A 22416-nucleotide genomic window follows, 5' to 3' on the forward strand; every position below is an offset into this window, starting at 1 on the left:
AAAAAAAGTAAAGTGACTTAGGTCATTATTGTTTGAAGCTATGCAATAACAACAGTGAAAGTGAGACTACTGGTATGAACTGAACAAAGTCTACTTATTTAATACCTGTTTTCTATTTAATTAATCTATTTTTTTTTTAGTTTATCTAGTACTCTTATATATACAGAAATACATATGCTGTCTCATAAGAACCTCTCTGATAGATACATTTTCAACCTTCCAGACACCAACAAGTCAGTTAGGGCTGAACTGGAACAAAAAACACAGACTATTTAGAGGTTATCTGTGTCTGGAAAATCAGAAAACAAACACAAAATAAAGATTAGAGTCTTTGATTAAAGTCATTAAGTATTTAAAAGGTGGATATGCAAAAAATAGGTTTGAGTCAATGAAAATTTTCAATTGCAATTCTTCAGTTAAATGCATAATAACCCATTGTCAATTTTTATGGAAAGCAACAGAAACAGAATAATAAATCTTCTCTCTTTGGTAGCTTGAAGCTGTAGTTCTCAAATTAATTAATTTATTTTTCTGTAGTTAAAAGACATTTAAAATGTGTCTATGTTTTTCTGTTCCAGCTGACTCACATAACTGATGATTCCTGAAAGACAGGAGCTGAAAGATTTGCCAGGATAATATTCCTATGGTTTCCTTGCTTCTAGAAAAAATTGTGTCATTTTGCTTTTAAAGTATTTTAGATTTCCTCTTTATTTCACTACCTCATAAACCAGCCTCTTAACCCCAGACAATAATGAAAAAGTACCTCTTTGCTGGCCACCATAATAACTGGCTCTCTGGAGAGCTCTGTGTGCACTACCTCATCTGAGAGGTATTGCTGCTGCAATGATGACTTGAAACAAGGGACCTCTAAATAATGGATTAGTACGAGAAACAACCAAAATGCGTCTTTCTGTTGGACTTGTGTTTTCCCATATTGTGTTGGAGCTCTACTCTTTCCTTTGAATATCTTTCAAAAATACAGTGGAATATTTCTACATCATACATCCATATTGCTGATTGTGTTTTGGAATCAGCTCAGAAGATCAGTGAAGGTATTCCACATCTGCTTCATTCTGAAATGATATTGTTCATGACTATTTATAATAAAAAAAATCCTTATCACTTTCATGTTCTGCATCTCTGTTTTGTGCTGATGCTTTCTTAAAAGCCAAAGGCAAAAGAAAATAAAAATATCTATGAAATAAAAATCCAATTTAAGAAAGAAAGCATCCACGAAAATGACAGGAACAATTTCTCTTGTCTTTGAGAAGAATCAAAATGGACTTTAGCAAAATAAACAGGAATTTGGAAAATCTGCAGTGTGAATGGAGACACTTGAAAAGCATGAATTTATAGTATGTGCTATTCTATAGATAGATATAATATATATTCTAAAAGCACTGCCTAAAAATTGCATTTTGTACATTCTATCGAAGCTAGTTTTATAGCAGTTTTATGGTATATGTATGTGGTATCAGTCTAGTAAAACAAAGAAAATACTTCGAGTCTATGTTCAGTGACAGCTATAGGGGAAGTGTGGGATACCACACCAGCTACAATTTAATATGGAGCAAAACCAAAATAGCTACAATTTAAATATGGAGGTTCTTGTATTTTCTTGTATTTTCTTTCCAGATATGGCTGGCATTTTACTGTAATGCAATTGTATCAAAGTACACAGTGCTTCCCCATTCCTAAGTGTATTTAAAATAGGTAATATTTCCTGCCTTTTCACTCCATTAAAAATACAATGTGTTTTGTAACAATAGACACTGAGGTTAAGTCTCTCAAGAAGACCATTAAGTAAATTTTCCAGATATATGCATACAGTCTCAATGGAACAAAAATAAAATTTCATGCAGATGTTTGCATTTTGTTTTTCTTGTATTTGCATGGCTGTCCATACAGATTTGTGTAAGTGACTTGGTAGATGTGGACAGATTTTTTTTCTTTTTTTTTTTTAATGGGAATAGACAAGGAATCAGTTATGTTGCAATGCATCCTGCCTGTAGCTATTTAGAAGAAAACCTACCAGCCTTCAATAATGTGAAAATCTTCTTGAGAGGAGCAATGCCACAGTGGTCACTGAACCAGAGAAACTCAATTTGCCTACTGTAAAGTCTATTTTGTTTGTCACAGAAACTAATTCAATCCAAAATGACTTACTAGATTCATCCACACTAGTCAGGGAAGGGTGTCCAGTACCTTTCAACAGAGTGGGGCTCATAGGTAGGAACTGTCAGAAACACTCTGTGCTGTTACTCTACCCAGAGCCTAGACCTGCTCTTTTCTTCAGAGCTGGAGCTCACATTTAAGACTCAATTCCAGCAATTTCCCCCCCCCCACACTGGGAGAGTCTGTCAAAAAGCATCGCCTCTAAGTTATTTTTGGTGCTAAAACTGGAATTCCAGCAATATATAAGGAGCAAGAGGCTAAATGAAGAAGAAAAATTAAACATAATAATGTGTTGTTGTGGAGTAAGACATTTGTTCCATTCAGCAGGGCTAAATTTGCAGACAAAAATAAACAAGCAAGCAGCAACATGTTCGTATGTTTTGAATAGTTTTCCTGGGTAAGTCTGACAGAGATATGATAATAAACATCCCATTTGGACTGTTTTCCCACCTTCACAGCATGGAGTTAAGAAGACCCAGCTCCTAATTTTTGAGCAGACTATTCATGTAAATGGCTGGCAATATAGACACCTGTTATTCTTAAGTGGTGTCCATGCCAAAGGTGAAAGTAAATATTGACATGAGTTTCTCTTAAAACTTAAATTCAATTTCAAGGGCTGCAAGTCACCCTTCCCCACCTGCACAGAAGAGGGGGGGAAGAAAATGAGATTGAAAACTTGTGGGCTGAAATAAGGACAGAGAGAGATCATTCACCAATTGCTGGCACAGACAAACTAGACTTGGGGAAAATCAGACAATATATCACCAGTTAAAATAGAGAAGGATTGTGAGGAAAAAAAGGCAAATCTGAATCACCTTGCTCAGCTTCATTTTTTTATTTCCAATTCCTCTACTTCCTGCCCCTCACAGAAACAGTTCAGGGCCATAGGAAATGGAAGCTGTGGTCAGTCCATAGCAGCTCTTCTCTGCTGCTTCTTCTCCTCACATTATTTTTGTGCTTCTTCATAGGTTCTTTCCATGGACAGTAGTCCTTCCTAAGGACTACTTAGGAAGCCAATTCCAGCTCTGGTTTTCCATGGGCTGCAATTACTTCAGGAAATATTACCATGTTCTAGCATTGAGTCCTGCATGGGGTTCAATGTGGATATGAAAATCACTTTTTTGGCTCTGAAATTGCAGTGATTTAGTATCGCAGGAATTTATTTTGATGTTTAAATCAGCTGGGATTTTTTTCTTCCTGTATGGATGATATATGCAACAACACAGCCTCACCTGTCAGTCTTCAATTTAACACCAAATATATGTTTCAGGTGGCTAGTTTGTGGTGAAAAGTTTCATGTATAGCTATAAATCATTCTTTTCCTAGGCTAACAAATGAGCGGAACAACATTATATTGCAGAGTTAATTTGAAATTTGTGGTCTTTCTATTACCATGCTCCTGTTTTGAAAATAGATTTTTTTTTGTGTTGTTTTAATGCATTTGCCATAGACTATTTCACCAATTAACCTTTTCTACTTGTTATCAAAGTGGCTTTGAAATTTCAGGGGGTCTTAGACCTCATACTATACTTGCACAATTAAATACATAAAACACTTCATGCTGCCATCTTGCTGGTCATTGTCGGCACCCACTTAACCTTAAAATGTGCTCATAGTGACTCTTTTGAAAAATGCCTTGATATTGTTTTATGCACTAAAGTGTTTTATGCTTTACCATTTCAGAAAGGTCAACTGAGTTGAGGGGTACTAACCTATTTCTCTTTATTTTCTCTTCTGGCATTTTACTTTTTTTTTTTTCCTTTGTGGCTGTATTAATTTTATTAGGTCACTTTCTTTTGGGTCTTTTTCAAGTAAGTACAACTGCACAGAGGAATTAGAGTAAGTTTACCCTAGGTAGAAAACATATTCAAAATACTGTATTTCCTATAAGAAAGTAAGATACTTGTCTAGTTTTATGGCGAGTACTTTTGCTGGTTTGAGCCATACATATCAGAATGTTGCCACAACAAATGTACTTTTCAAGGAGACATCAATTAGCCTTTTCATACCTTCCAACTTCAATGATGCACAAAGCGTATATTTCCCAGGAACATCTTCCTATGACTTCTTTTCTGTGAATAGTCTTAAACATGAAAAGAGAAAACATTTATAATTCTTGATACTATATACTCACATTTGGTTTCAGCCTGAAAATGCTAATATTTCAGCCTGAAATGCTAATATTCCTTCTAAACTCAGAAAGTATAACTCTAACAGGTTGTAGAAAGACAGGAAAGTCAGATGAATTTGCAAAATGTATGATACTATTAAACTCTAAAATAAAAAAGAGAGAATGCTAGAATTTTTTTTTAAACTAGACCTTAAAAAGATCACCAACCATACCTGTCTGCCAATTACACTATTGAAATAGATTTTTAAAAAAAAGAATTTGGTGGCACACCCTAGAGCTGGTGTCAGTTGAGGTATTGACAACTCTATTAAAAAACACCAAACAGTCCTAGAAACCAATAAAAGCATTAAATTATTCTGCTTTTTGAAGTTGTCATGTCACCTTACCCAAGGTCTCCTGTTCCTCTTCAGAGTTCACCTCAGCTGAGGCTTGAAGTGAATGAACTTTCAGACAGAAAATGGAACATCTGAAGCATTTTTCACCCAGTAAAATTAGAGGAGTTTTGGGAAAACATTTCTCTGAGACTGAAAGAGTTTAAAGAAATCAAAAAGAACAGAGACAAGTATTTCATCACATGAAAAATAAATATGATCACTGTGGGAGTAGGAAAACTGTTTCAGCCATTAATAAAAAATAAAAAATAAAATAATAAAAGGCAATTCAAAATTTTAGGAAGTTTGCCAGATAGTTTAAATGGAAAAACAGAACAAGCACTGAAAAAAACCAGAAAATTTTTAAAGGACTCTGAATACTAAGTTAATTAGTATAGAATATAATATTCAGTTTGTATCCATTAATGTGTATCTATAAAATGAACATTATAAGGCAGCATATAAGAGGTATTTAGCAAGGAGTCCAGTGACAAGATAAGGGACCATGGTTTAAACTGTATTAGGGTATATTTACCCTGGCCATAAGAAAGAATATTTTTTAACATGATCACAGTGACACAGTGGTACAGACTGCATGGAGAAATTGTAAATGACCCATAACTGAAAATAATGAAGTTCAAGATGGATGTGGCACCGAGTACCTGGAAACACCTAACTTTTCAACTGGACAATTTCCAAACAAAAAAAAAAAAAAAGAAAACCAAACACTTGTTCTATTTCCAAATGGTTGTCAGTTCGGTGATTTTTGTGTATAAGCACTGATCAAAATACTGTTTAGAAATTGAAATGATATTAAAATTTACTGATTGAGCTAAGATAGAGAAACTTCTGCTAATATCGCCAGCACATTGCAGAAATACTTCTATCCTGAAAGCAGGGCTAACAGACCTGGAGAGACCACCATTCTGACAAGGCTAATGGGAGAGCCCTGTTTTTTAGCATGAGTCCAGGACGCACAGAATTAAAATACAGAGGTCACAGACTGCTGACATCATAGTCACTTCACGATGTCTTAATTTCTGAGAGCTGTTCTAAGATCCTAAATACTGTTTCATCACTTCTGTTTTGTTTCATTTTATCTGTCATTAGTTGTAGCTAATTTCAAATTTTTAAGGAACATTGAAGCAATATGCTTGTCTTTTTTTAAGAATTTGTCTCTCCTTGAACACAGCATTATCTTGTCTAGTTCATCCCTTTATTCTCCCTTCTGTACTGTTTCAGAGAAATTAGAATGAAGGAGACTGTAAAAATGAAGATGGGCCATTTTTACATTGCATGATTTGTACAAAGTAATTCAGGCTAGTTTTAGCTAAAGATGAAACAAACTGAATACATTAAGGATATATTTAGATGCCTCTTGATTTTCAAACTATTTTTCTAATAGTCTAGTTTCTAATATGTAGTTATTGCACAATAAAGAGGATTTTTTATTTTTAACTGTTCTTCACCGTTTTAATATTTTATAGAATTTGAAAAGAAAATTAAGTATTGTTTGATTTATATCCTCTTTTGATAGCATTGTGAAGCAGGGATAATTTACAGATGTAAATTACATAATCTCTACATTATGTAAGCTTACTATGTGCCAGTGGGTAGACTCCTGTGTTTCAACTTTTACCTCTGTTTTCTGGTTTTCCCTCTTTTTATTACAGATTTTATTATATCCTCCTTAAACTTTAAAAAAAATAAACTCCTTAAATAGATTGTCAGTCTGCATTGCCCCACACAACCTAAAGTTTTAGTCTCCGAATGTAACTGCATTTTGAAATGAAAATCCTTCCTTCAGTCTTTATTAGAACTAATTGTCATAAACATATTTTAAAATTGTTTTATTTGGGCTCACTTGGTGGCAACTCAAACAAGGAAAGAACAAGCAAAATTCCATAACATTTCATTCATGAACCAGTTTCCAGAGGGGTGAGATGCTGTTACTGCTGAAGTTCAGCATGTCTTCTGTTTCTCTGAGCTGAGGCTGCACTGAATCCAGGTTTAGTCCAGCTGTGTGTAAATTCTTCTCATAAAAAGTGATGTTATAAATGTAGATGTAACCATCTGATTGTCTTAAAGGTTTCCAGCATAGCGATGTGTTTTCTTTTTCTTCCCTTCCTGACTTTCTTCTACAGGCAATATACATTTTTTACATCTCCTATATAATATATATCAGAAAGCCTTGATCAGAAAATCACCTTTTAAAAAGTAGTCAATTCCTCTGTAACCTAAGGGTGACAACGGCCTAAAATTTTTTCTGATTCTTCTTTGCTGTAATCATAATTTATCTCCCACATAAGTTATTGATGTTTTTTATCACATAGTGATAGAGCAGTGACCTCTGATCTCATTCTCTTTCTTTTTAGAGTGTAATCAATGCATTCTTCTTTAACATCAGAATTGAGCATTTATGTTGCTTTCTTTCTCAAGTAACACCTTCTTTGCTAGAAAGAGGAAAAGATATAAGTAGTGGTAGCAGGTTCTCCTGGTAACAGTTAGGAATGTAATCTGACTTTGCATTTGATGGATGGTGATTTGCTTCCCTTGTGGAACAGGGACTGTCACGCATTTAGAGTGTCTCTAAAAAGACAGAAAACACTAGGGACAGTGTAGAGAAACTATCTCTTTTTCTTCACCTTCCCCCAGACCTAATGTGTGATGGTTTCCATTCTTCAGACTATCAGGAGGAAGAAAGAAAAAGAATTGCTGAACCCCTGAGGTAAATCTCTTGTTTCTCACTGTGTTTGAGATTCATCCACAGAATCTGAGCACAAGGATTTTGCAATGAACTTTACCCCATAGGTCACTTTCAAGGACAGCTTAGTTATGGAAAGCAATCTTTGCCTTCTCACAAACAAATAAAGAAAATAAAATTAAGAGTAAAAGAATGGAGTGGCATGTGAAAGGAATGTGTAGGTTTTTGGTGCTTCAAAAGTACACACTGAAGTTGTTACTTTAGGAAGGAGTTGTCATTTCCCTCCAATGCACCCCATATAATTTAATTTTGCTAAGTGTATTAAGATATGTTATTCTAGATTAACTTAGAACTGAAGTCCCAGGTAATAAATTTTTTCATTATGTGGTTATTCATAAAGTTTTGTTGACATCATATAAATAATGGTACTTCATTTTGCTTCCTTTATATTTGGTATCAGGTTTTACATAAAGGCACCCATACTTGAAATATGTTATAATAAAAGATACACAATGAGGAAAAGTAGTTATTATAAGAGCAATGCTCAGACTCTTTGTGTTCCAATCTTTTCTATTCTATTCTGCTCTGTTTAGGATCACAAATTTATGCAATTTTGATCTTTGCTTTTGATAGTGATAATAGAAATAGTTATGTTTTGCACATAGTGTTTTTAATTATTTTTCAACTATTTGCTCTGTACTCATAATAGAAAGCGTATGAGCTTTTTAATCTGTTATTCAGAACATTATGTATGTCATATTACCTTAATACTGGAGTATAAGTATAGATTGTACAACATAGGACAGGATATCTCCAAAAGTTTTTTGGTTTTTGCATTAAAAATTTTAGGAATAAAGAAAAGTGCCTGTGTAGGAGCACCAGACAAACAAAGGGCCATGTAGAGTTTTTCTGCTTTTTGAGTAAAACCTGTGTGTAATTAGGCATCTAATAAATGCAGTGCTAAGGCGTTTGGTTTTATTTGATTTTGCTTGTTTGTCTGGGCTTTTGTTGTTGTTTTTTTTTAAATTTTAAATTTTATTTTATTTTATTTTATTTTATTTACTTATTGGTTCATAATCTTTCCTTTTTTATTTTGGGGTGGTGAGGGGAAGTGGTAAATGGTTTGCCTCTTTAAAAATTTTTTTCATTCATAGCTCAATAAAAATTTACTGGTTTTTGGTGCCAATGATAGGTTTTATAAAGGTCCTTATCCTTATACAGTGACTAAAGGCTACAAATGCAGAAAAAGCATATGCAAATGTCCCTGCTTAATTAGAGAAATCTGATTTTAAAAATGATAGTTTCTATTCATAGTCTTTTCTATTGATCCTTTTCATTCCACTTAAAAAAACATTACTGCACTACTTCAAGCATATGCAGCACACTCCCTTCATGTGAATCTATGAAACTGTCCTTTTTTTGTATATATTCTGAAGTATAAGAAGAAACACAGGGTTGCATAAATTTCTTTTAGCTATGCCAAAATTATTTCAGCAGATTATCTGATATTTCCAATAGCTATTATGGTACAGGTCTTAGACAAAAAAAATGCTGTCACAAACCACCTAGTCTCTGCTGCTCTGCCTAGATTCCCCAGGGTCCATGGCGAAATGAATATAAGGATCTCTAACAGACTTATCAGGATTTTTATGGAATGGCTTTCCCTGACCAAAATTCTAACTCTTTATATTGGGAAATTATGTATTTGGCTCATGAACTCGCCATAAGTGAAAGGCAGTAAGCAGCTGGCTTTCAGCTCCTGCCTCTCCATGAATGTTATTGTAGAGTTACCATTTCTCTTGCTAGCTTCCCTTCCCAAAATCTTTTCCCTTTGTTGGTTGAAGCCTTGGCTACCAAAGTCTGCCCCAGAAACTACCTATCTCTAAGATTTCCTTTTGGCTATGAAAGAATAGGAAAGTTTCTAGCAATTTGGACTATTTATATATGAAATGAAACAGGTGCTTATATGTACTGAGAAAAAAATCCCTAAAAATGCTGAATTGTTTTCCTGCAGTTCTATAATTATGATTTCAGATGGGAGTTTTCTCATTTCCCTACTAGTACCTGCCATTTTATATTTACTTGTATGAATATTGCTTCCTTTAATTTTTGTGTAACTCACTTATCTGCGCAGCTGTTAATAAAATCATAGTAAATTATCGGCATGTTTACAAAAACTTTTCACATTAAGTGTGAAGTGGTTTTCCTTTTTGAATAACTGAGGGCTCTTGGCTTTTGGTTGCTCTCCAGGTACCACACAGTTTAAGCTGTAATACAGATGTACCACTCACTTGTATTAGTTCAGACAAGTACAATCCTTCTTTACCAAGACAGCCTCGAAATTGCTATGACATGAATTTTTCTTTCACGGGTGACACACCTTTCATACAGAAGGAACATTGATGACAGCTGCATTGACATAGAACTGTGTAGGACCATCTGCCTCAGAAATCTTAGTTTCTTCCTCTGTAATAATTCACAGCAATAATTTCTGAACGATTTTTCTGTTTGTTTGGACATTCTGAAAGTCGGGGTATTATTCATTCTGCCTCTCTCTTCCCTGTCTCCCGTTTTGCACAAAATTTTAAGTAATTTATATAGTACCTTTTGAAACCTCTCATATCAACTGACCCCCTCAAAGCTGAGGCAGGACATTTGCTGACAACAAATCACTCCACACTTCCATTATCAGTCAAGCATACAAAGTACTCCACAATCAAAGGCAAGCAAGAATCGGTTCCACAGACATAGCTAAATCTTGAGTAGGAGCTCCATGTCCTCCTTACTCCTCATATTCTATGTGACTTTAACAACTAATAATTATTCCAATAAGACAGATTTTTATCAGACATTGTGGAAATCCTTAAAATATTTTTTTCTAGTTGGCTATGAGTAGTACGAATTCTGTGTTTGTTTCCAGTCCACTTCTGTTTTTCAGTTTCACCCCTCAGACCTTTGCGCAAGATTGATCTATCCAACTGAGGCATTCTTTTTTTTTTTTTTTCTTCAGCAAATATTTGTCTATAAAGGAAATTTAAACTTTATTAAATCTCTGTCTCTTAATTTTCCCTTTAATAATGAGACTCAGGAGATGAATAGTGAGGCTAAGGAAGGAACTGACTTCAAGGTACCTGTCTTGAAATTACCTCTATGATTATGGAACTGATTTTTTTTAAACTTAGTTTTGTATTTCATGAGGGCATATATATGTTCACATGGGATTCAGGAATGCATAGCTGGTTGGTGATCTTGAACTTCCCTGCCCATCAGCTAGCATCCACTCTTGAGAAGGGAGGTGCTTAATGGCTAGCTTTGCCTTCCAAAAGGCCACCTGACCAAGAGGTGCTCATTTTCTCTCTTACAAGAGTCTGAAAAGAACAATCTACCAATTCACGGCATTCAGCAGAAGTGCTCAACATACAGCACATTAAAGACTGGGCATATTATCTACATATCTTAGTGTTACAATCCAGTTATTAAATTTTTAGAAATGCCTCTGCCCAAATTAGGCGCAATGTGCCAAAGTATGTGATTTATTTGAAAGTAAATATGGGAGGGAGAAAGAGAGATAAAGGAAGAGAAAGAAATAGAAAAGAGATGGGGGGACAGAAAGAGAGTGACAGAGACAATATCACCATTCTGTGGATCCCACTGGTCTCCCAGTAATCCTCTCCAGCTGGTCTTCTTGATGGAGAGTATCTCCCCAAAAGCACAGAACCTGATGGATAAATACACATTCAGGCCAGGTGGGAATGCCCAGGTACCTCTCCCAGGGAAGCCGGTCAGTTTGACAGTCTCTAGCAGCACACTCTGGACCTGTGCATCATTTTGCATTGCACGAGTCCTGTGGTGCAAGGCCTCAGGAATGACTTTGAGGAGCATTTCAGGGGTCTTTGATGGACTATGACACCCCCTCAGCTGCCACCCACATGAATGTCCCATGGATGTGGCGTTCCTGGGGTTGGGGTTTTGTTGGGCAAGATTCTTTTATAACAATGTTTAAGCCATGAACCATTTCAGCCTCTGACACTTGGAAATACCTATTTCATTTCTAGAAATTAGACAGAGTGAAGATGGTTGTATGGCCATACCACTCCATCCGTACGATGGTATGCATAAAAGAAGTTTAATTTAGACCATGGGTAAATCCACAGTCTTTTATTCCAGACGAAGGCTTTGCTTTCCTCATTTGAGTTGAAACATTCTCATATTCAGGTGCTGGAGTAAATCTGCCAAAAACCACCAAATCCCAATTCGTGACACCATGGACTGAAATGAATGTGTGGCCACCAATCCATAAGACCATGGATAGGGCACCACTGATAAAGGTTGACAAACTGAATCTTGAGGTACCACAGAGATTTTCTGCCAGCACTTTTCAGCTTTATTTTTATGTTTATTTAATCGTGTTTAACTTTTACTCTTTATTGTCCTCTTGAGACGCACTAAGAGAAAAAAGAGAGTGAAATATTTAAATAATAAACTCTTTTAAAAGATGAACATTATCTAATTACTCAAGTTTCTTATATGATTGAGTCATTTTGTCCTGAATTTTGAGGCAGACGGCATGAAGTTTTTCAACAGTATGCCCCATAAAGGCAGGAATGTTTCTTAATAATCACAAATCACAACTTAGGCTTGATAAGCAAATTCGTCAGCTTGTTAAACTTATATCAAAATATGCAATTTGCAGTAAAAAGATCTACTTTAGGATGAAAATAATTACCCAAACAAAAATGGAAAGTATAGTGCTGTTGATATTTTGAAACTACTTCACTTATTGTGAAACTTGTCACTGATTTTACAAAACAATTCTAATCTATAAGGACAGATCCACATCACAAAAATTGAAACCAAGAATAGTACAGCTAGAAAAATTAGGATTTCTGTGCATTGCCAAAACAAATTATTTTGATTTGCTTTAAAATTATATGAGAGCTCCTTCAAGCATTATCATGGGTAAGTCATTATAAGGCTTGCAGGTTCATACATCACTGCTCTTTGCTGTCAGTATGAAAAATAGGACTTTTTGTTTACTTAAAAAATTGAAATGTCATGATTCTGCTGTTGAAAAATGAGGCAGGGAAAAAAAGTGTCCTCCCATTTTTGAAAAATGTATTTTTTATTGAAGTAAAAGAGATAGGAGAAGAAAGATATTATGTACACGCAGGGAAGCAGACTGTTTTCTATTGACACAGGATAAAGGGTAGTAATAATTATAGCTGGGTCATTGAAGACAAAGTGTCCAGAAGCAAGTATGGAGCTGATGACACACGAGTCAAAAATTAAGGTCTCAACCTAAAGTACACTCACCTTTGAATCATCAATAGATACATAATTAATAAACACATTATGAAATAAGATTCATATTTCATGATAGAGTGAGACTCCTTGGTCAGAATGTTAATATATAAAAATCCCTTCTGGAATGAGAGTTTATTAATTCTCATCCGTGCTTTAAATAGTAGATCACAGCAGTAAATCAGCATTGTGATCTTAGAGGGTAAAATTTATGAAATATAATATGTGGGTTTTGGCATCTAATTAATTTTAAAAATAATTTTAAAAATATTCTGTAATATTCATTCCCAGAGGGAGATCAATCAAATAACTATGCAAATACCAAAGTACAGCCTGCATTAATCTTAATATTTTTTTGTTATTTAAAAGCTTTGGAAAAAAGCTTGTGATGGGAGGAGAGAGTATTCTGACAGATTCTTAAAATTCATGGATAAATAAGGGATGAGCATGTGTGTGCACTCATTACATATTCTTTGAGGCCTCATCCTGCAGCTGCAAAACTTTTGTAGTTTCTATTCCCAGACCTATAAGATGAGGTCCATTTCAGTGGTTCTCAGAAACAGTTTACTGCAGAGTGAGTTTGCTACATTGTGTGGTAGTAAGAGTTGAATTTTGATTCTTCTATTACTTTGTTTGCATTAAATTTCCTATAGAAAACAATAATAAATACAGATCTTGAGAAAACCTTGTTTGTGTTGCTGAGGTAGAACTCCCAATGATATTAAGAAAATATCAGAGCTACACAATGTCACTGAGTTGTTCAGACAAGAGCTTTCTCTGGCAGTCTCAAGTGCAGACAGGAGTGAGAAATGTCTTTACAGATGGGAGGACTCCCACTAAAAGCCTGTGAAACTTTATTTCCTACCTCATGAAGAAAGATAAATTCTGTGCATGCATCTCCTCCAAGAATGAACAACTGTAATTTTAATATCTCCATCATGAATCCAAGGATAAGGCAGTGTATGAAGTTTCAGTATTTATTGTCCTCCAATGTCATGATGGAAAGCAAACGAACTAAAATGATAATCAAGTTCTGAAACAGTGCAAAATAGAAGGAAAATTCCAGAAAAATTCAGCTCCCAGTTCTAATATGGGTCAAGAAAAAATTCTACCCATCTTCTTCTGTGGTGGTATTCTTCCATTATTTAAAAATGGAGTTGATCTTTCCAAGGAAAGGTTTTTAGTAAAGAAGTGGCATTTACAGAATCCTGATTATCCTTGTAATTAGTAAAAAATATTGACTAACTCTGGCACAAGTTCTATAAATTTTCCTAAAATTAAGTATTTTTTCCTCCATAGTTGACTTTTTTAATAAGTTTAAGTTGATCATGACATTAAAGAAATGTATTTTTCTGTTACTCACCTGTTACACAATACACATGAAGTTCAAAAGGGTATTTAATGAAGACCTAAATTAAAATTAGAAGGCACATCGAAATTGTTTCCCATGCTTTTCTTCTGCTGTGTTGAGGCACCAGGAGGCTGAAAACCTTTGCACAAAGACATTACAAGAAGAAATGCTTCTACCAAAGCTGGCCCAAAGTTAAAAACACAAAGATATCTCAATTTTTGGCTAAAAGTAAGTGGTCACCAAGGTGATTGAATTAGATTTTCTATTTTCTTTTATTATATGTTCTGAAGGAGATCCTCCTTGAAGTTCTGTCACCTATTCCAAATTTATTTTTGTCAGTAGAAAATTGATAAAACATGAAAAGGTAGTGAAAAGTGAAAGGACAGCTGCCTAGCAAGAGCTCAACAGTGTACTGAGACTATATTTGTTTGTGGCAATATAAGAATTCAGACAGAAAATATTGAATAACGTAGCAGGCAGTTGTGGTGAGTTCACAGAACATATATATTTTGTTCTTTACATGTTCAGGAAAGTTTAGGGGGAAAAAAAATAGAAAAATACGCTACATACTACAAAATAGATGTATTGTCTTTTAAGGCCCAGGAGAATAGGGGCCTTTGCCCTGGAAGATAATCAGACACAATAGGTTTTGGGTTTCAAGTCAGATGCCAGACTCATACTTGGCATATTCGAAATTCTCATAGGCTGGAAGAAAGATGAGAAATGGGTTTAAATTTTCTTTTAGATGGAGAGCCTATAAGAAAGAAGTAGAGGTACACATCATACCTGTCAATATAAAAAGTTGCTGTCCTTAAAAATGAAGAAGGAAGATGCTGTCTCCCTTGAGGTGTTTGTGCTGATTTAAGTGAAAGATTCTTCTTCTACAGAATTGGTTGTGATTTGCAAAAAAATGCTGTAATGGGTACTTTTGTGGCCCTGAGTGCTCTAGCTCACATGAACGTGACCACACACCTCAGTTTACTACTGCATTTAACAGAAAACTGTGACATATGAAAATTCATCTTTGGATTTTCTTAAAATCTTAGTGATTTGTACAGGTCCAGAAAACCCCTGATCTATATTAGAATAAAAAAATTACCAGCAGTAAAAAATGGCAATGACTATTTGGTATGTGGGCACATATTCCTTAAAAACCATGTCAGCTTATTTCCGTAAAAAGTTCAAGTGAACAGCATTATTTTGGTTCTGACAGAAATAGTGGGGAAAAAACCCCAGATAACATTGAAACTACAAAACAGACATCTTCTTGTATTACCAAATTTTCTTTTATAAGCAAACTGAAGCCTGTATACTTGAACTTTCTTTCCTAATCCCTGAACAATCATATTGCACATGGCATCAAGTATGGTGGAAAGAACTTCAGAAAAGCTAATGTTTCAAAAATACTAGAGCTATGCTACTGGAATTCAGAATAACAATCATGACCACAAGAAAGAGCTGCAGATTTATCCTTCTTCACCACACACTTGCTTAAGTGGTAACTTATGCATCAAGAGAATGTTAGACCAGGTAAAGCTATTCTTTACCTGCCAGGACCAGCAAGAAGTTTCCCATTTATCTGCATTATCCAGTTCAATGCCTCTGCACCCAGAACTCCCAGCATCTAAAGGGACATTAAGCTTATTTATGCTATTCTTTTATCCTAGTGTTAGCTCAGTAAACAGTATTTTATATTGTCAAACCAGTTGAACACAATTTTACATTTGACTTAATAGTGTCTAAGTGTTTTTCTTACTGGGATCATGATGGATCAGAACCTCTTAGATGGAAGCAGATACTGGGTCAAACTGCAAGGTTGCAGACACCAGGTTGAGTCAGATGATACAACTGACAATTCTTAAATTAATATAGAGAATCAGACCACTACTTCCCTAACTTTCCTTAGAGAAAAAAAAAATATATATACTAACCTATAGTCAAATGAACTTATGTTGTGTAGAAACTGATTTTTCATCATATATCTCCAAAAGAACCTAGAATGAACATTGTACATAAATAAAATCTCTGAAACTAGATGCAACTTGCAGCAAAAGGACACATTAGGAGAAGCAGTGATTATTTTAATGTCTATACTTCATCTTTGCCATCCATATTTTCAAAAATATTTATCTCCAGCAGCTCGAGTAGAAGTCCAAAGGAATTGAGTTATTCAATACCTTAAAACTTAAGCCTTCTTTCTGACTCTGTTAATAGCACTCTGAAAATCTATATTCATTAATGATAATTTCTTTTAATTTTCCATTACCAGAAAATATTTTATAAACTATAAATATGTTGTATCCAAATTCTTGTAATGGAAATGATAAATAACAGATTATTGAAATATTACTAGAAAGAGCTAATAAAAAAAGGTAAATACAATTTATCTGCTTTCTTCTCAGGCTAAGACTCATTACTCTATGAAATGCTCTTCCGGGCCAGATACGGTAACAGATGAAAAAAAATTGTTTATATAGGTGTTTTAAGCACTAAACATAATTCATAAAATTCATTCCATGTTCAGACATTACTGCTGACGAAGATCTTTTTACTGTCAGTGTTACAGAAGAGTAGTACAATTCTTAAGTAAACAAGTGACTATATGGCTATATGACTACACGTATTTTTTCTCAGTGCAGTATTGTTTGTTCTTTATTGCATCTTCTAGTGTGCAATAAGCCCTATAATTAGCCAGACTTAGTCTTGGCTATAAGGAATAATAAATATAATAAATAATATATAAAAATTATATATATATATATATATATATATATATATATATAGAATAATAAACCAGAGCAAATACAAGTACATAATATCTTCTTCATTAAAGGCTGAGAAGAACATAATGTTTAGGAAATAATCACAGATGCACCTTCAACGTTCAGGACTGAATGTCAGTGGTACTATGCTAAGTTGATGGAGTTCAATTCAAAACTAGCAAAAATTTAATATCAAAGAGGAAATCATTAAGACTCAATGCCCAGTGGTTAGACTGCTTGTGAGAAATCACTCAGGTTGTATGGGGATGCATACCTAGTCTTTTGTTATTTTTGTCTTGTTGAATACATGAAAAATGAAATTGCTGAACTAATCCACAGTATAGCACAGTATAGCACATGTACAAAGTATCCTGTCTCTCTGTCAAGGCAAAATGAACTGGCTAAAATATGCAAATTCTTATGGTTTCTGAGAAATTTAAGACCTCATTTGCAGCACAGTATTCCTCAATTATTTTACTCCGGCTTTCTAGTAATTAAAATGGTGTAGTCTGTAGTATGTCTTTCTTAAACTTTTTGTTTTACAAACATGACTAATGCATTTTTTTAAAATGCATTATTCTGACTGTATCTAGAAAGATGATTTACAATCCAGTTCATTTTCAGGTATTTGGGTATCCTGTAACTTAGAAACTCAGAGACATTCCCTTACTTTTTCTGCCATTTTGATGCCTCTGGGGTTTAAAGAGTATTATTAAAGATAATCAATTTATCATCAAAGAAAGGACAATTTTCTACATTTAGTAGACATTGTTTCATCTACAGTGTGGACTTTTTCCGGTTTGGGGAAACAGCAGTGCCATGTGGCGTGTTTTTTCTCAGTAATGTCAGCAAGCGTTTGACTCCAAGCCGTGGAGAATTTGGAGGTTGATTCATTAAACATAAAACATCTCCCTTTTGTAGACTTTTTGAGTTTTTCCCTCCAAAATGTTTAATTGAAGAAATGAGAGGTATAACTGTTTAGATAAATTTCCTTTAAATAATCACTGACCTCTTGAGGAGCATAATTTGTGGTTTCAAAGCCTAGAAGAAATCAAAATTAATATTTCATTGATAAGGATCTCCACATTCTAATGCATTCTTTCCTGTTGTATTTAAAGAATGAGACACACAGAAATGACTTGTCTTCCTGCATTACTGCTTGCATTTTCTGTGTTGTACAATGTGACACCAGAGAGCTAGATAATCCACCATCCACTTTGCTAAAGGCATTTTACCATATTGAAATTAAACACACCTTTTCCAAAGATAGCATCCCACTGTGCATGTAAATCAGTTTCTTGTACATGTATTAGAATATGTGTATACATACCTAGGAATTTGCATATATGATTATCTTGAGATGCTTACAAAGTCATGATGGAGTTGTCCTGAGACTTTTTTTTTTAAAACTGATTTTTTTCACACAGGCATTTTGAAATACAAAATTAAATATAGGGGAAATTAAGTCCTTAGGCTTCACAGTAATTCTTGGCAAATTATGAAGGACTTCAGTATGGTAGTAATGATCCTGTGTAATTATTTCAGATCTTGCCTTCAGTGAAATGTACCTGAGTCTGTTCAGCAATTATATAGTCTTTTATTTATCTACACGGAGACCTCAAGCAGTAATAACATAGGGTTGCAACACTAAGGTTTGGCAAAAAAGGATTTTTACAGATCCTAAAACTTTTATGTTTTACTTTAAGTTAGTGGCCATTTCATGTCATAGCAATTTGACATGAAATCTGTGAAATATTTGACCAATATTGTGAAAGATGATGAGAAATTATATTTTAGGTTATATAAACCAAAATATGGTTTATATATTGGATCCAAGCAAGGTTCACTCAGTAGTATATACATTTATTTTCTGTCTCTGGAATATCCAATCCCTATAAGAAAAGAGGTCTCCATCAGTTTCAGACTTGAACAATTATTAAATAATGGGTTTTAAGTTCACCGTGAAGGTTTTCCTTTGTTTTTTTTGGTTTTTTTTTAATTTGTCGCTTCTCTACTGTGAGAGATGTATTAGAAATATATTAATGTTGACTTCTAAACATTAGTTTTATCTTCAACTTCTTGAATTTGTCAAATTTAAAAATCAAAGAGAAAAATCATTGTAACTGGACATAAACATATTAATTATTTATCTTATAATTTCAGAAAAGTAGAGAAGCCTGCTAAAAACTGAAGACAGGAAAAGGTTTCAAAAATGTTAGATCTTTGAAATATATGGCTTACTTAATCATGTGCAACATTCTTTAGACATTCTGTTATTCTTCACCTAGTGATGCTGGTTGTTTTGTAGGGAAAGTAGTTTGGTTTTTTGCTTGTTTGTTTGGGTTTTTCGCTTGTTTGTTTGGGTTTTTCCTGGTGAGGCTCAGTGCTCTCAAAAAAGCTCAGAATAAATTTTAAATAGAAATGCAGAAAGCACAAAACAACGTTGACATGGTTAATAACACAAAAGATAGAACTGATACACTCCCAGTTAAATATCCAATCAACACAGCTATTCTTTACTCCTGCTTTGTATGTACCAAGAAACAGAAGATATTTCTATTGTTTCTATTTCTTCCCACACTTATATAGGCTGTTAGTTAGTCCCTATACTTGATATTTTCATTGTATATTCATTGTTTTGTTCTTTTCCCATTAAAGACTGTAAATTTGTCAATGTGTCTCTTAGTTAGCAGGAGTGAAGCTGTATTTTTATTTATCTTTTTAACTTGGTTGCTACCACCTTTAACTAATTGCTACCACGTTTAAAATTATACTATCATCTCAGGTTTTTTAAGCTTGCTGAATGTCTCACCTAGGAAACTAGGATATACTCAGGGCCTATACATGGGGGTGGAATAAGTCACAGTCATGGAAGATACAAAGTACCAAAGCTGAAAAAGCAGAATTTTTAATTTACAGAAGCCTGTCATCCTTCATGATCTTGATAGCTCAAATTTTAATTTCATTCTTGCACAGGGGTTGCCTCCTGTACGTACCAAAATTGAATAGTTTCAGGGAAAAAATACTTTAAGATCAGGAAAGTTATCTTACAGAAATGCTTGGGTTGGGTCATCTTTACACTGTTGGAGTGTAAGATGCAAGTATTCATATACATGCTCTGTGAAACCATGTACTGAGCATCGTGTGGCAGTGTCATCGCTCAGACTTGACACAAGATATACTATGCAATATTTCGTGCATACTTCTGCTGCAACTTGAACAAAGATAAGTCTTAAAGTTCCAGTATGGAAGAAAAAACACTGTTCACTTATGAATATTCTACAACTATAGGGCCACACATTGATATAAGGAAAGAAAACTCATTTTTTGTTAGCTTTATTAATTGGATATGAAGTAGTAAGGGAGAATATCAGTTTTTTAGGTTTTTTGTTTGGGTTTTTTTTGGTTTTTAGTTTGACTATTTTTGTTTCTTTTTTATTTGATTTGGTTTGCTTTTTCAAAAAATTATTTGTACACCCCTGGAATGTGCCTTATTAGGGAGACAGAAACACAGACATTGTTCATGACCCAACACTAGTCCCTTACCTTTCAAAGCAATTCCCCATAAGATAAATGTTTTATCTTTGTCTTTTACCTATTTTCTTTATCGACTGACAGATAATATGAGTTCTTGGCAAACTCTTGTCTATTTTTATAGACAAGGGTTTGCTTTTGCTTTATTGCCTGATATTTTTCTTCTTGACCAGACATGTTCTCTAAACAATCAAAATAACAATACACTTCCTGCTGGAATGTGTATTTTCTTTAAGTAAAAATGAAGAAGATAAAATTTTCCTCCCTAGATTATAAAAAGAAAAGGAAAACAAAGTTTAAGTTATCATCCCACTTAATATTTTCAACATGAGTTACTAGATACTTGCAGGAAATGGACAGAAACATTGGAAACAAATTTTATAAACTGACAGCCTTATATAATAATTGAGGATTTTGTAGAGCTTGAATTCATTCATGTTCTTGGTATTTGGATACATAATGACATTGAATCATTAAAACTGCTGACATTTAAGAAAATAAACTTAAGCAAAATATTGTCTGTCATCATTGGTAATTTTTCCCATAAATCACTTTTAAATAAAATATTCAACATATGTTGAGCTTAACAGTTTGGCAATTGCTTGTGTTAAAACTATGCCAATTTTTTTTATTTTATTTGCTTTAATTAGGAAAGCAATTTGGATTCAGTATTTGCAAACTATTACAAACTTACCAAAAGAACTGTAAAATTGTTTTATTGGAAAGTCAATTTTCGGTTATCTCTTTGGGAGCCTTGAAATTTAATATCAAAGCAGAGAGGTTTAACAGCACTATTTCAATACCATTACTTCCAATTGACGAGCTAAAATATGTCTTAAATGTGCTTAAAATAGACTAATCAATTGAAAATTGCCATTAAGTTCTCAATTAAGAAATAACAAATTAATTATGCCTTTGAATTATATGCAACAGTATTATACTAGTTAAACAAAATTCACTTTTTTCCTTTTTTTTAATTACTGTTTTGTCAGATCATCATTCTTAATTTCACCCCATGTACTAATGCAATGTATTTGTTATATATTTACTTAAATCCACATATCCCTCCTTTAAAATAATTCTTATTTGGTTGATTAGGATAAGTACAAATGGTGTGAAATAAGAGAAATAATTTTCTCCCTTTTTTCCCCAACACAATTTAATAATCAGTAATCAGAAAACAGCACAACAGAACAGAATACTGCAGGGTACTATTCTAATTTAACAAAGTACTGCACATGCTTGCAGAGCCATAAAGGATTGCACAGATGATGCTGTATAAATGTCTCTTGGTTTGAAAAGACAGATGTCTTTTAAGGAAGGCAGGAGCCATACTTGAAATGGAAAATGTAAACCTCCTCCCTCTGAATTATTATAATTTTTAAATTAAGGGGCTCTCAGGCAAAGATATGGGAATAGGAATAACTTTTTTTTTTCCTAGGAAAATTAAAAACCAAAAATGCAATAGTACAAAAAATAACCCCAGAAAACAAACCACTGACAGAGTCACAATATGACCTGATACCCTGTTGGTCAGGGTGTTGCTAGCAGTCCCATTAAATGGTGGCTGCAATCCTCCTACAGTGCCAAATGTTGTTCTGTTGAAGCACTGATCCTGTAGAAGGGTGTAATTTTCCTCTGGAGATCCAGTGGTGGTGTAGATAGGCCTGGTCTTCCTCTGGGAATCCAGTGGAAAAGTCAGCTGCTCCTCTGGGAATTCAGTGGGAAAAGCCTGTGTCTGTTGTTCCAAATCTCAGATTATAACCAGTTAGGAATGCTTGGCTCTTCCCCCTGGGTGGAGCATCTCACAGTGGGATGATGTAATTTTGTCAGTTGTGCAACGAGACTCAGTGGACCATTAACAGCAGATGTCTCCTCAGAGGGAGGACGGCTAGTGTAAGAGATAAAGTAAACTGCCCAATTAACAGAAGAAAACTGCCCCACCTCTTAGAGATGGGAAATAGAATACATACATGTCTTACAACCCAGGACAGAGTGACATGCCTAGGCTGATAACACATTTGGATGGTTGTGCTGGGTTGACTATATGATGCTTTTTTTCCCAGTCATCTTCTTCTGTTTATGCT

Source organism: Ammospiza caudacuta, chromosome Z (genome assembly GCF_027887145.1).
Source record: "Ammospiza caudacuta isolate bAmmCau1 chromosome Z, bAmmCau1.pri, whole genome shotgun sequence".
NCBI classification, from domain to species: domain Eukaryota; kingdom Metazoa; phylum Chordata; class Aves; order Passeriformes; family Passerellidae; genus Ammospiza; species Ammospiza caudacuta.